This window comes from Seriola lalandi, unplaced genomic scaffold (genome assembly GCF_002814215.2).
Source record: "Seriola lalandi dorsalis isolate HSWRI2012SDOR001 ecotype SW California unplaced genomic scaffold, Sedor1 jcf7180002052122, whole genome shotgun sequence".
NCBI classification, from domain to species: domain Eukaryota; kingdom Metazoa; phylum Chordata; class Actinopteri; order Carangiformes; family Carangidae; genus Seriola; species Seriola lalandi.
The window spans coordinates 433,245-443,885 of NW_019522675.1; the positions used below are offsets into that span (position 1 = coordinate 433,245).

Consider the following 10,641-nt stretch of genomic DNA (forward strand, 5'->3'; position numbering starts at 1 on the left):
ATCAGTTCAATATTTTAGCTACTTTCTGCTACTTAACAAAAGCCCCCAAATGTACTATTTTTTTTATTTTTCTTGCTCATCTTTTTCTTGCTCTGCTTCTCTGACTGGGTCTTTTATGCCACATCTGGAGTGGGGACCCTAAAGAAAAATTAGCGTCATGCTGATTAGGTTTCATTATGATTACCATAACATCTGTTGTCTGGGTCTTGTAGGTGGAATTAAAGAGAACTAAAGACTTTCAACTGAAAATGTTACGTACCCTTTTGGAGAAATATCATTCCCTCAATTTCTCAGTCAGTGCCTCTTGAAAAAAGCAGATGGCAAACCGTCGTCATTTTGTCTACCAAAGTGCCTGACAGACAAATTTTATTTTTAAAAAGTGCTCTAATCTGCTATCAAACTCCTTGTGAGAGAATGTTCAAATGGTGACAATCTCATCTTTGATCAAAACTCTTCAAATACTCCATAATTCCACTTTTGTTTCGGATAATGGGCAGTCATAATGAAGACCATGATGTGAGCATGTGAGACACGAATGATGCTTTATTGCCGTTCTGACTGCCAGCATGACTTAGATATGAGTTGAGCTTCCAATTTCCAAATATTGTCAGGTTTTAATGTGGTTTTAAACAGTTTTGGCATGGGGACCTTAGCCTGTGGGGTCGCTGGTTGATGATGCAGTGCCGATCACTGTTAAACCCTCACAGACAAAGAGTCCTTTCTTACTTTGTCAAATTCAACATGTATTTCCTTGCTCTGGCCACAGCATGGCACTCTTCAAATTGAAATCTGACCTCTTTCCTGACAGTTCTGCTCTTTGCTGTGACATTTTGAGTCAATTCTGGCGCATCATGCTTGCGACCTGTTCCTTTTGTATTCAGATTTCATGATCAATCCCATCCGTGACAAACCAATCACACATGGCCATCAGTGAAGGGACAGTGCTACAATCGGCAGCAGGATAGAGGAACTTTCTTTGAAATCAGAACACGACTCGACCGAAATTAATCCCCTTTCCTCCCTACTCCCTTTTTCTTTTTATTACTAGGCACCTCTCCTGAAGAAGCCCACTGGGTGGTTGGTCTTCCTAGTCACCACTGAGACTGACATCAGTGTACCCATCTTATTACTCTCCTAGGGATCTGGGAGGTCAGTGCTATCAAGTGGAGTGGTGCTATAAAATAAATTGAATGTTCTGCTGAGGCAAATGTTGAAGGTGATGGACAGAGAGGGCCCCGGCTTTCTCCAGCTCCCCTGGGTGCTGCAGACTGGGATCTGGGCTTGAACAGCTGGATGACTGGCTGGGGGAAAAGAAAAAAAAGGTTGCAATCAGAATTAAACATGAGCAACCCCGACCAGTTTGGTATGTTGGCCATCCGTCACTCTCTGCAGCTTGGAGAGGCTACCTGTGCACGTCCAGTGGACCTGTCAGGTATTGGAATAGTCACAATTGGCTGCACAGAGGTGGAATCTGAATTGCAGATTGGGTTGGTACAGGGGAAGGAGAATAAAGTCAAGTCGATGTGGAGTGAATGGCTACAGTATAAAGCTGCAGAGAGATGGTCTCCATTTCTCCGGTTTTGGCCAAAGATAATGTTAGGCTACAGTTACACTTGTCATTTCAATGTGATCCTTAAATTCGGATGCTAACAATCACAGCTTATGACAGTCAATGACTTTAATTCACCACTTGGCCTGAAAATCCTTTTTATGTATTCATTTAAAGCAGAACTCCAGCTATTTTTGACTTGGATCCTATTAGGGATATTCCAAACTCCATTTTTTTGCAGTGTTTGACTATAGTGGTTTGTCTGAAGATTTTGGTCTACAGAAATGCCTGTATTTACAGCGTTTTAGGATTTACTCCACACTTAAGGAAAACATTTCTGGCTATTTCAATGATTAAACTGTGTATCCGAAATGTAACGAGTTGATGCCAATATAACTGTGCCACACAGTATGTGGTTGCCTTGATGTAAGAGGTTGAAATAAACAATGTCAGATGACATCCCAAAATGGCTGGAAAAAAATATAAGTAAGCCTGCTTTCCCATTAGCATCATTATTTTTAAAAGGACGTGCTTTAGAGGCTTTCAAAGTGGATAAAGTATCCTTGCTCCATTAGGACATAATTTGAAAATCTTGCAGCCCAGAGAGCAACACGGAAGCAACTCAGTAGGGTGATAATTAAGAGGATTTCGCTCAGAATTGACATGGTATTAATTGGTAATATTAAAAAAAGGATTCCGATTGAAATTATGGTTTGAATCTCTCTTGGCATTGCATCACACCGCTCCTTTCACTTAGTTTTTATATACATAGAATCGTGCAGTGATAGGATGATAAAAGTAAGATTGAAAAGTAGCCCTTGATCAGAAACTATAGCCTCAGGCGATCATTTTCTCACGACTGCAAATTTCTTTACACAGTGAAAAATATGCATCAAACAGGGAGGCCATTCCTTTCTCTGTACTGGCTGGAGTTCTGCAGCAAGTGCAATATATGGTCCTGATTCCCTGAGCTTGTAAACTATCCCATTTCATTCTCAGACACTGTTGACTTTGAAATAAGCCACATACTGTGTAATATTTGTATGTTTTCTCCATAAAGTGCCACTAATAATTCATCTAAAGCGGTACTGCAAAGAGGATAGTTGACTTTGTGAGAGAAAAGAATGCTTTTGGTGTAGTCTTGGGTTTGCTTGTAACAGCCGTTAACGCAGCAGTGTAGCAGTGGCTTGCAGGCTTGGCACGGAGACATTTTGAAATGTGAGCTCAATTAAAAGTATTCATGCCCTCATAAATGACATATGTTGTTAGTTATAGGCAGTAACTGTTTCAAACGTGGATATGCATTGACAAACGGTTAAGCAATTATTTGGCTGTAATGACTGAAACAAGGCATGATGAGTCAGGGAAAATGTTTGTAAAAATCAAGGGAAAAAAGGTGGCTGGTTCAGGTTTTTCCCACGGGGCATTTTTGCAAGAAATGGCTATCACACCCAACAAACGGCTAAGGCTGAGATAAAGTACTTGAAAAAAAAATCTATTCAATCTCCAGAAGAAGTGTCTGGAGTGCTTGTTGGTTTCCCAGAAACACCAGAAAAGGAGTAAGCTTACAACTATTCACAATGGACTGTCCTCCAGCGCACTGTGGGAGAAGCAATTTGTTGGGAGAAGTAAATCCATTTAGCCCCAACAGAAAGGTGGCGAGCAGACTTAATTGAGGTCTCCGGCTATATTTAAAAGGAGTAAATAATTTTTGGACACAGCAGGATATTTTGGTGCAGAGGTCAAATGGATGAATACACATTTCAGTAATGGAAAGATTACTTGAGTTGAAGTTTGTTGTGTAGTTCTGGGCTGCACAAGCTGCACATTTTCTTGTCATATCTTGAAAGATGTTAGTCTGTCCTACTTTTCTACTTGATAGCAGAAGACTAATAACTCTCCTTTTATTGTCTGAAAATTTGAAGTCCTCTGTTTGGGCCGAGATGTGTGTTCTGCCAGAGTAAACACTGGTTTGAACTACACAGCATGTCGCTGCCTAAAAAACTCTGCAAAGAATGTGTGTGGGAAATGCAAAACATTTAATAGCTGAACAGTGCATAAGTTATTTTTCATTTTCTTGCTCTTAAACTGAACAAAAAAAAAAAAAAAAGTCTCCACCAGCTCTCTGAGGTACGTGCACAGTGTTGGACATGCATGCACACACTGAAACACACACATTATCTACATAAAACACCTGCCTGGAGGCTTAGATTGAGACGTTCCAGAGCCAGAGGAGTCTTTGGCTCACTTCCTCCAACACCACAACAGGAAAATCACAATAGAGCACTCCTGACCTGTATGCCCTGGGTCTTTTATGACAAGTGCTATATAATTGCACCGTCTGGCCTAAATTATGCAGTGTCTCTCAAAAATGCGGCGATTATTTGTCTGTAACCCGCCCCAACGGCCTCCTTCTCCCTCTTATCTTCCCTTTTCTGATTTCTGTGTCGCCACACTGGCATGCCGAGTTAGCCCTGTGTTTCTGATTATGTTTTCATCAGTGTTTTACTAATGCATCAACTTGTAAACCAATTTACCCGCTGGCGCCCTAAAACTATTCTGGCATGAAACAGCTATTGCAGCATTTAGCCTCCACCACCCACTCCCCCCTTTTTCCTCCACTGCCAGTAAATGTTTAAATATGTTGCAGTTTTGTTTGAAGGACTGTGTCACCACACATGGATAGTCAGCAGATCCTTTCAAGATAAGAGCACACCTTTTTTACTCAGGATTTACTTGCAAACTCTGTTCCAGTGTTGTGGTTAGACCATTCGGTGGTAAAAGAACGGAGCTTTGTATCACAGAAAAACACTGTTCCAACAATGTGACTGGGAGCACACTTCACCTATCTAAGATGTTTCTGAGAAATCCGATTTTCCCCTCCACAAAGCATTGGATCGAATGATTAATTAGGTGCTGTTCTGGGGACAGGAGAGGCCAGTAGTTTAATCTCAGTAACTTAATCCACTTTTTGACCACTTGACCTTGAATATTCAGCTGTTCCAAGGCCATTGCTGATAGTAATATTGATGAAGAGGATCCACAGCTGGATACACAGACTGTAGCAAGCGGCATCCACCATATCAAATGATCCGACCGGGGGCCAGAATAATAAAACTCTGTGTGGAGTCATGACTAAAACTATGTGTATGCACAAAACCAGTTATAATACGCATTCTTTTCGGCAGAATTATAAAGCGATCCATACGCATAGTTCCGCCTTATAAATGTCACTAATTGAGAAATTGGAAGCATAGTGCACAAACCTAATAATGACAGTGAATGCAAGCTCTGTGAAGTTGGTTATTTTATTGTATTTTCACCCCACTGTAACTCTGATCGCTTTGGAAAACCGTGTGTAGGCATGGTCAAAGGAGGTGAAGTGCGCATATTCTATGTTTGAAAATACCAATTTATGTGGTGTACACATTTTTGTTGTGTATGCGCATCGTTTATGCATCAGGTCTTTGTCCATTCTCTGGTCAAATTACTAAACGGTCAAAACCTTATATGGTTACAGCTGCTATCAGGAGAAGAATGGAAAATTTTTAGATGACAGGAAATGAAAGTATAAAAGAAGATTTGCTCCTTTTCAGTAGTTGTCCCTTTGCGAATGGCAGGATTTTTTGTACTTAAGTCTTTTAACACAAAACAAGGAACATGCCCAGACAATAAAATCATCCATTATCATATATAGTTGACACTTGCATTTTCTTTTGTCTTTATGACACTTATTATCCCAGAACCAGGAAATGACAATTGGCATCTCCCAGTTAAAAGGCCAGCTGTAACTGAAGTCAATCAATACAGTGAGATGGATGAAACTGCTGATCCAGACACTAAGGGCTTTCCTTTGTTTGGTTCCTTACGAACTTGTAGACTTCCACCTGCAGCCGTCTTCTTTACAAGTCCCAAATGTCACCCACTTCATCACTGCCACCCTTTGATTACATCCTCCTTATTAGTCCTTTATCCGGAAGGCCATAACTCTTCAGCTGAGTGTCATTTTTTTGACTGTGACATTAATGGAATCAATATTTTGACATCTTGCCTTTCCAATGGAGGTAATTCAAGTCACAGGTATAGTGGGTAATCGAGTTGACAGGGGACATGATTGACAGGTAATGGGATAAGGACTCTCCAAGCACTGACATTGTCCCAGAGCCCATTCTGTGCATCATGAAAAATGGATTTTAGTTGGTACAGACTTAAGGTTGGTTCTTTACTTTTTTGTTTTTTTTAGTTCGTACCATTCTCACCATCATTGACATGGTCTCAATATTAAGCTAACTTGAATTTGAGATTATTCAAATTTCCTTTCTAAGTTCAATTTCTTTAATATCATTAACACAGTGCTTTGTTCTTGTGGTATTTTCTCTTTAACAGTCCAGTTTTCTTTGCATGTCTACATTGTTTGCTGTTTTCTTCATCTTTTAGAATTGAATTGCGTTTTCATCATCTTAAAAACAACATGTTGCTTGTTTTCCTTTTATAATGTTAAAGTGCTCATAAAATAAATAGTAAAAAAAAAAAAATTGATTTCATTGATTTATTGATTCACATTTAAGACAGATTAATGACAAATAGCTCAAATATAATTTGAATGTAAAACTTTTGAGCCTGCAGACATCTTCAAAATTCATTGGAGAGAGAGTTAACTATGTGCAGCATCTCATAAAGAAATCAAACGTTGGCTTGCCAGGATTAGCTACTTAGTAATTTATTTAATACCTTGTGGCTAATAGCTGACCAAAGCTAAATGTAGTGAGAAAATGTTACCCAGCTCTTAAATGCGGTAGGTCTGCCACTTACTGATAAGTCACCCTTTATACAGGGTTTAAGTATTAATTAAGGTCATTATTAATGGTTGACGAGCCATCTACTAATGCTTTATAGATCATTTATATTAACTTTTGGATTGTCAAGTTGTGGAAAATTCTTCAGCATCAAACTTGCTGTTTTTTTAGCTCTTTGATTCATTAAGCAGAGCCCGCCAATGGACTGTTGGAGCACTCGCTCACATTCTGGAAAAAGGGGCTGCAGGACGTCGGGACCAAAATCCATTTACAGGCCAGTTATTAACGCTCACAACTGTAAACTAATGGATTACTATAAGAATCCCTTGTTAATGATTTATTAACATTTCTAATTACAGCTGACTGATGAACTCTTGCCATAGCTTATTAGAAAAATTAAGACACTCAACATCCTTTATTAAGGACTTATTAACATTTATAATTGCACAAAGTTAATTGAATGGGCGATTTGAATTATTATAAAATTACTTGAATGTCATGTTCCCTCCTTCCCCCAAAAATATACTAAACTGAACTGGTGAACATGAGTGAAAATAGAAATGTATTGCCCACCATTCTGGTGTGTTTTTGTTTGCTCCGGGTGCTGAAGCTTCATCGTTATCCCTGGCTAGCACAGAGCTCCAGGCAAAGCCTCAACCAACAGACTGCCTCCCAAGTAATTACTAGACGTACTGTCAAAACAGAGACACAGTGAGAGGGAGACGAGCAGAGAGAAAGTGAGAAATAGAGAGAGACGGCTTAAGAGAAAGAGAAAGAAAATGAGAGAGGTCATGAGCATGGCTGACTGCTTCAGCTTAAGCAGCGCTGAAACTCCACAATATTTCAGATCACACACACACTGTGACTCATACAAAAGTACACACACACACACACACACACACACACACACACACACACACAGGCATGTCATGATACTAGAAATTTGGTAGTTGGTACTAATACCTATGAAATTCCACGATTGATACCAAATTCGATATCAGCAAAAAGCAGAAAACAACTAAGGCTGCTGTACGTAGTGCTAACACGTGCACATGTACATGCATGCACACACACACACACACACACACACACACACACACACACACACACACACACGCACACACCTCCATATAGTCAGTGTGCAAGTAGTAGTTTAAATGAACTCAAAAGGTGACAGCGTTAGACGGCAAAGCCGGCGTTATGTGCGAGGACAACAGATGCCATTTGCCCCTATTCACAAACAGTAACGGTAGCATTTCAAGAGATGAACATGTTGATGACATGTTGTTCATATAAAGTTCACAACTGAAAGTCGCTCAACCTGAATTCTGTGTACAGATCTGGATGCCTGTCTTTGAGCTGCCTAGATACATCTGAAGTGTTTCTTCCTTTCATTTCAAATACTCCGGGACACCGTCTACAAACTGGCTTTTGGTCGTCTGTATCTTGTCCCTGATGATGCAGGTCAAATACTAAATATCTCCATGCACCAGTTTTGCCGCGGTGACGTATCTGTTTTCACCAAACATGCTTTCTGGAATACGCTCCTGCACTTGCACCTGCTGCCATTGCACGTGTTGCTCTTGTTGTTTACGGTTCCTGCCTTCTTCTCCTCTTTTAAGTCTGTTGTCAGGCGCTTGTGTGGTTCTTTTACTGCCCTTGTCAGTCTCGGAAGAATCACATCTCCTGTATCAGTTCTCGTGACATCCCTACACAGACAGGCCCTCAGCGAACTACACTGCTCTGTAATCTGGCAGGCTAAACCTCGATCATATGCTTAAGCATAACCCGTACTGTCCTCCAGCTCCATGTCTACACAGGAAGTCGCCTCAGTTATTTCCCAGCAGCACCTGTTTCTCTGGAGGCAACTTGGAGCATGCTATAATCCGTCATCTGTGGCACCCAGTGAGATTTAATGTAAATGATTCATGAAGAGACACTGGTCAACTTGTTTGTACTTTTTGTTTATAAATCATTGTGTATCCCATTCCTCTGCAGATAATGTAATAAGTACATGAATGTGATCAGAATAATCACATTTTACTCTTGCATTATACAGATTTCAAACATGAAAGTAGTTGATGTTATCATACTTCAACTTGAACAGCAGTTAAAGATTTAATTATTGGCCACAAATTCATCATCTGTGTGTGTGTGTGTGTGTGTGTGTGTGTGTGTGTGTGTGTGTGTGTGTGAGTGAGAGAGAGAACAAGAATATATCTTGCCTTGCCTTAAAGTAAAAAACAAAATCTAATTAAGTTAAAGTTTCCTTACATTACTTTTTTTTATGTGGATCTTTTATTTGAAAAGAGTGAACTGACTTTCTTTTGAGGTTGAGGTTAGCTGTTTAATGCATGGGAGAGCATCTTAAGCTGATGCTTTGTTCTTAGTGTGAGATGTGGGAGACTTTCATTATTAAATCCTGTTCTGCGAAAGTACCTGATTTGATTTTTCTTTTTTTTTCTTTTTTTTTTTCTTTTCCCGTGGTGGATTAATTTTTTGGAATTTCTTGCCACTTTCTGAATAGATTGGCCTGAACAAATCCTCTGGTCATCGTCGTGCTTTTGCACCAGAGTCATTGTTATTTACTGTTTGGTCATCTTTTTGATTTTATATCATGAATTGCTTCAGATTCTTTTTTCGTTGGAAACACGAGGAGGAGTCTCAGAGCAGCTATCTGCTTAGTTTCGGCTGTACTTTTTGACTTCAAAACTTTGTTAATCATGTTCCTTTTTTAGCTGTGTGACTACCGCTGCTCTTATCTTGCTTTTGCAGTGTTGAGCTTAGTGTTATCTAAGCTTGTGGTTATACATTTATACATGGACACTGCTTACAGTACACGGCTACAGAGGGTTATGTGACGGTTGTGTCTCATACCTATATGCCTGAGTAATGCACTTTCTCATCACATATGGGGTAGACTCATTTCTCAAATTCACTTTTTCTGGAAAATCCAAGATCTGTGTTTTAAGGAGACGTCTCCCCCAACCGCTCTGCAAATTCATCAACTGCGATGTTTTAATTTTTACCTTTTCACTTCTGAGATGCATTGAGGGCCGCACAGCCAGTGAAAAAATAAATACTGTACCTCAAGTCTGAGCGTTGCACTGGATCACTCATGTAGTCGGTTAGGCTCGTATGTTGTTGAAGGCTACAAATGGGTAACTCATCAAAGACCTGAATCTGCTCGGCAGTCAAACGTTCAAGAAGCACACATTTCATCACGATGACTTTGGTTAGCCTTGAGGTGGCCTTGACTGGATCTAATCCCAGGTGCCCAAAAAAAAAAAAAAATCTTTCATGTGGAAGGCATATGCTTCACTGTTACCTCCGACGCTTTCCGCAGCTCTTTCTTACACACACAGAGAGCACAAAGTGTTTATGACCCCATGTTCCAGAGGTCACACTCACAACTTTATTCGTTACTCGGTTATGTCAAATGCCCCTATCAGCTTTCCCCATCCCGTGCATTTATGTGACTGAGGTGGTTAAACAAAAATGCAGGGAGAGGTGCTGACCCTCACCTTTGACCCAGCAGAAACGTACATACAAATGTCAAGCCAATAACTAGCTTCCTTCTCAGAGCAGACGATTGCCTAAACAAGAGCGGTTGCCGACAAGTAATTCATTGGCCACATGATCAGACAAGAAGAAAGGGGAAGGGGAGCATAAAACAAATGGGTCGCAATGTAAATACTTTTAACGAACCCACTGATTGGGCTTACGAAGTCGTTATATCATTTGGAAAATGGCTTTTTCGAAGGATGACACAAAGTTTTTTTTTCCCGCAGATAAAGAGGAGAGAAATATGCATGGGTCAGTGCTGAAACCTGAGTGTAGTGGGCTTCCATTAGTGGTTCCAAATGAGCATCTAAGAACCTTTAGATAGTAGCAGCACACTGTCTACTGTGTGTTTCCTGCGCAATGTTATGACAAATAAACAAATAGTGCATTCAATATAACAACATATGTTAATACCATTAGCAGACTGCAGATGTGGAAACGATTAGGAAATATAGATTTTTTTTTTTTTAATGTAACCCCTCTATCCATCTTTAATTTATGAACACACATGTTGCCAAATGATCATATTTCAAGTCTTTGAACCATGTCGTTTGAGGTATTTTAGGCTTTTTAAGAGGAAAACCGGAGCTGGCTTTATAATGCACTGTGGGTACAGGTTCAGCGGGGCCAAAGCAGGGAGGGAGGGGGCACGAACATTAGTGCCCACGAAAAGCTTTCTCCAGCTGGGAGAACGGAATGGACCCTGGCCTGCGAGTTAGAGGCACGAGGCCT

General features: G+C 40.2%; 1 long non-coding RNA gene across 1 annotated transcript; it reads right to left on the minus strand.

Annotated features, from left to right (window-relative positions):
• Window positions 1-517: 517 nt before the first annotated feature.
• LOC111650062 (uncharacterized) lies at window positions 518-9,692 on the minus strand. The gene is made up of 2 exons (XR_002760372.2): window positions 9,434-9,692; window positions 518-1,301 (listed from the first exon to the last, which is right to left on the minus strand). It is a non-coding gene; the product is annotated as an uncharacterized LOC111650062 (long non-coding RNA).
• Between the last annotated feature and the right edge of the window lie 949 nt (window positions 9,693-10,641).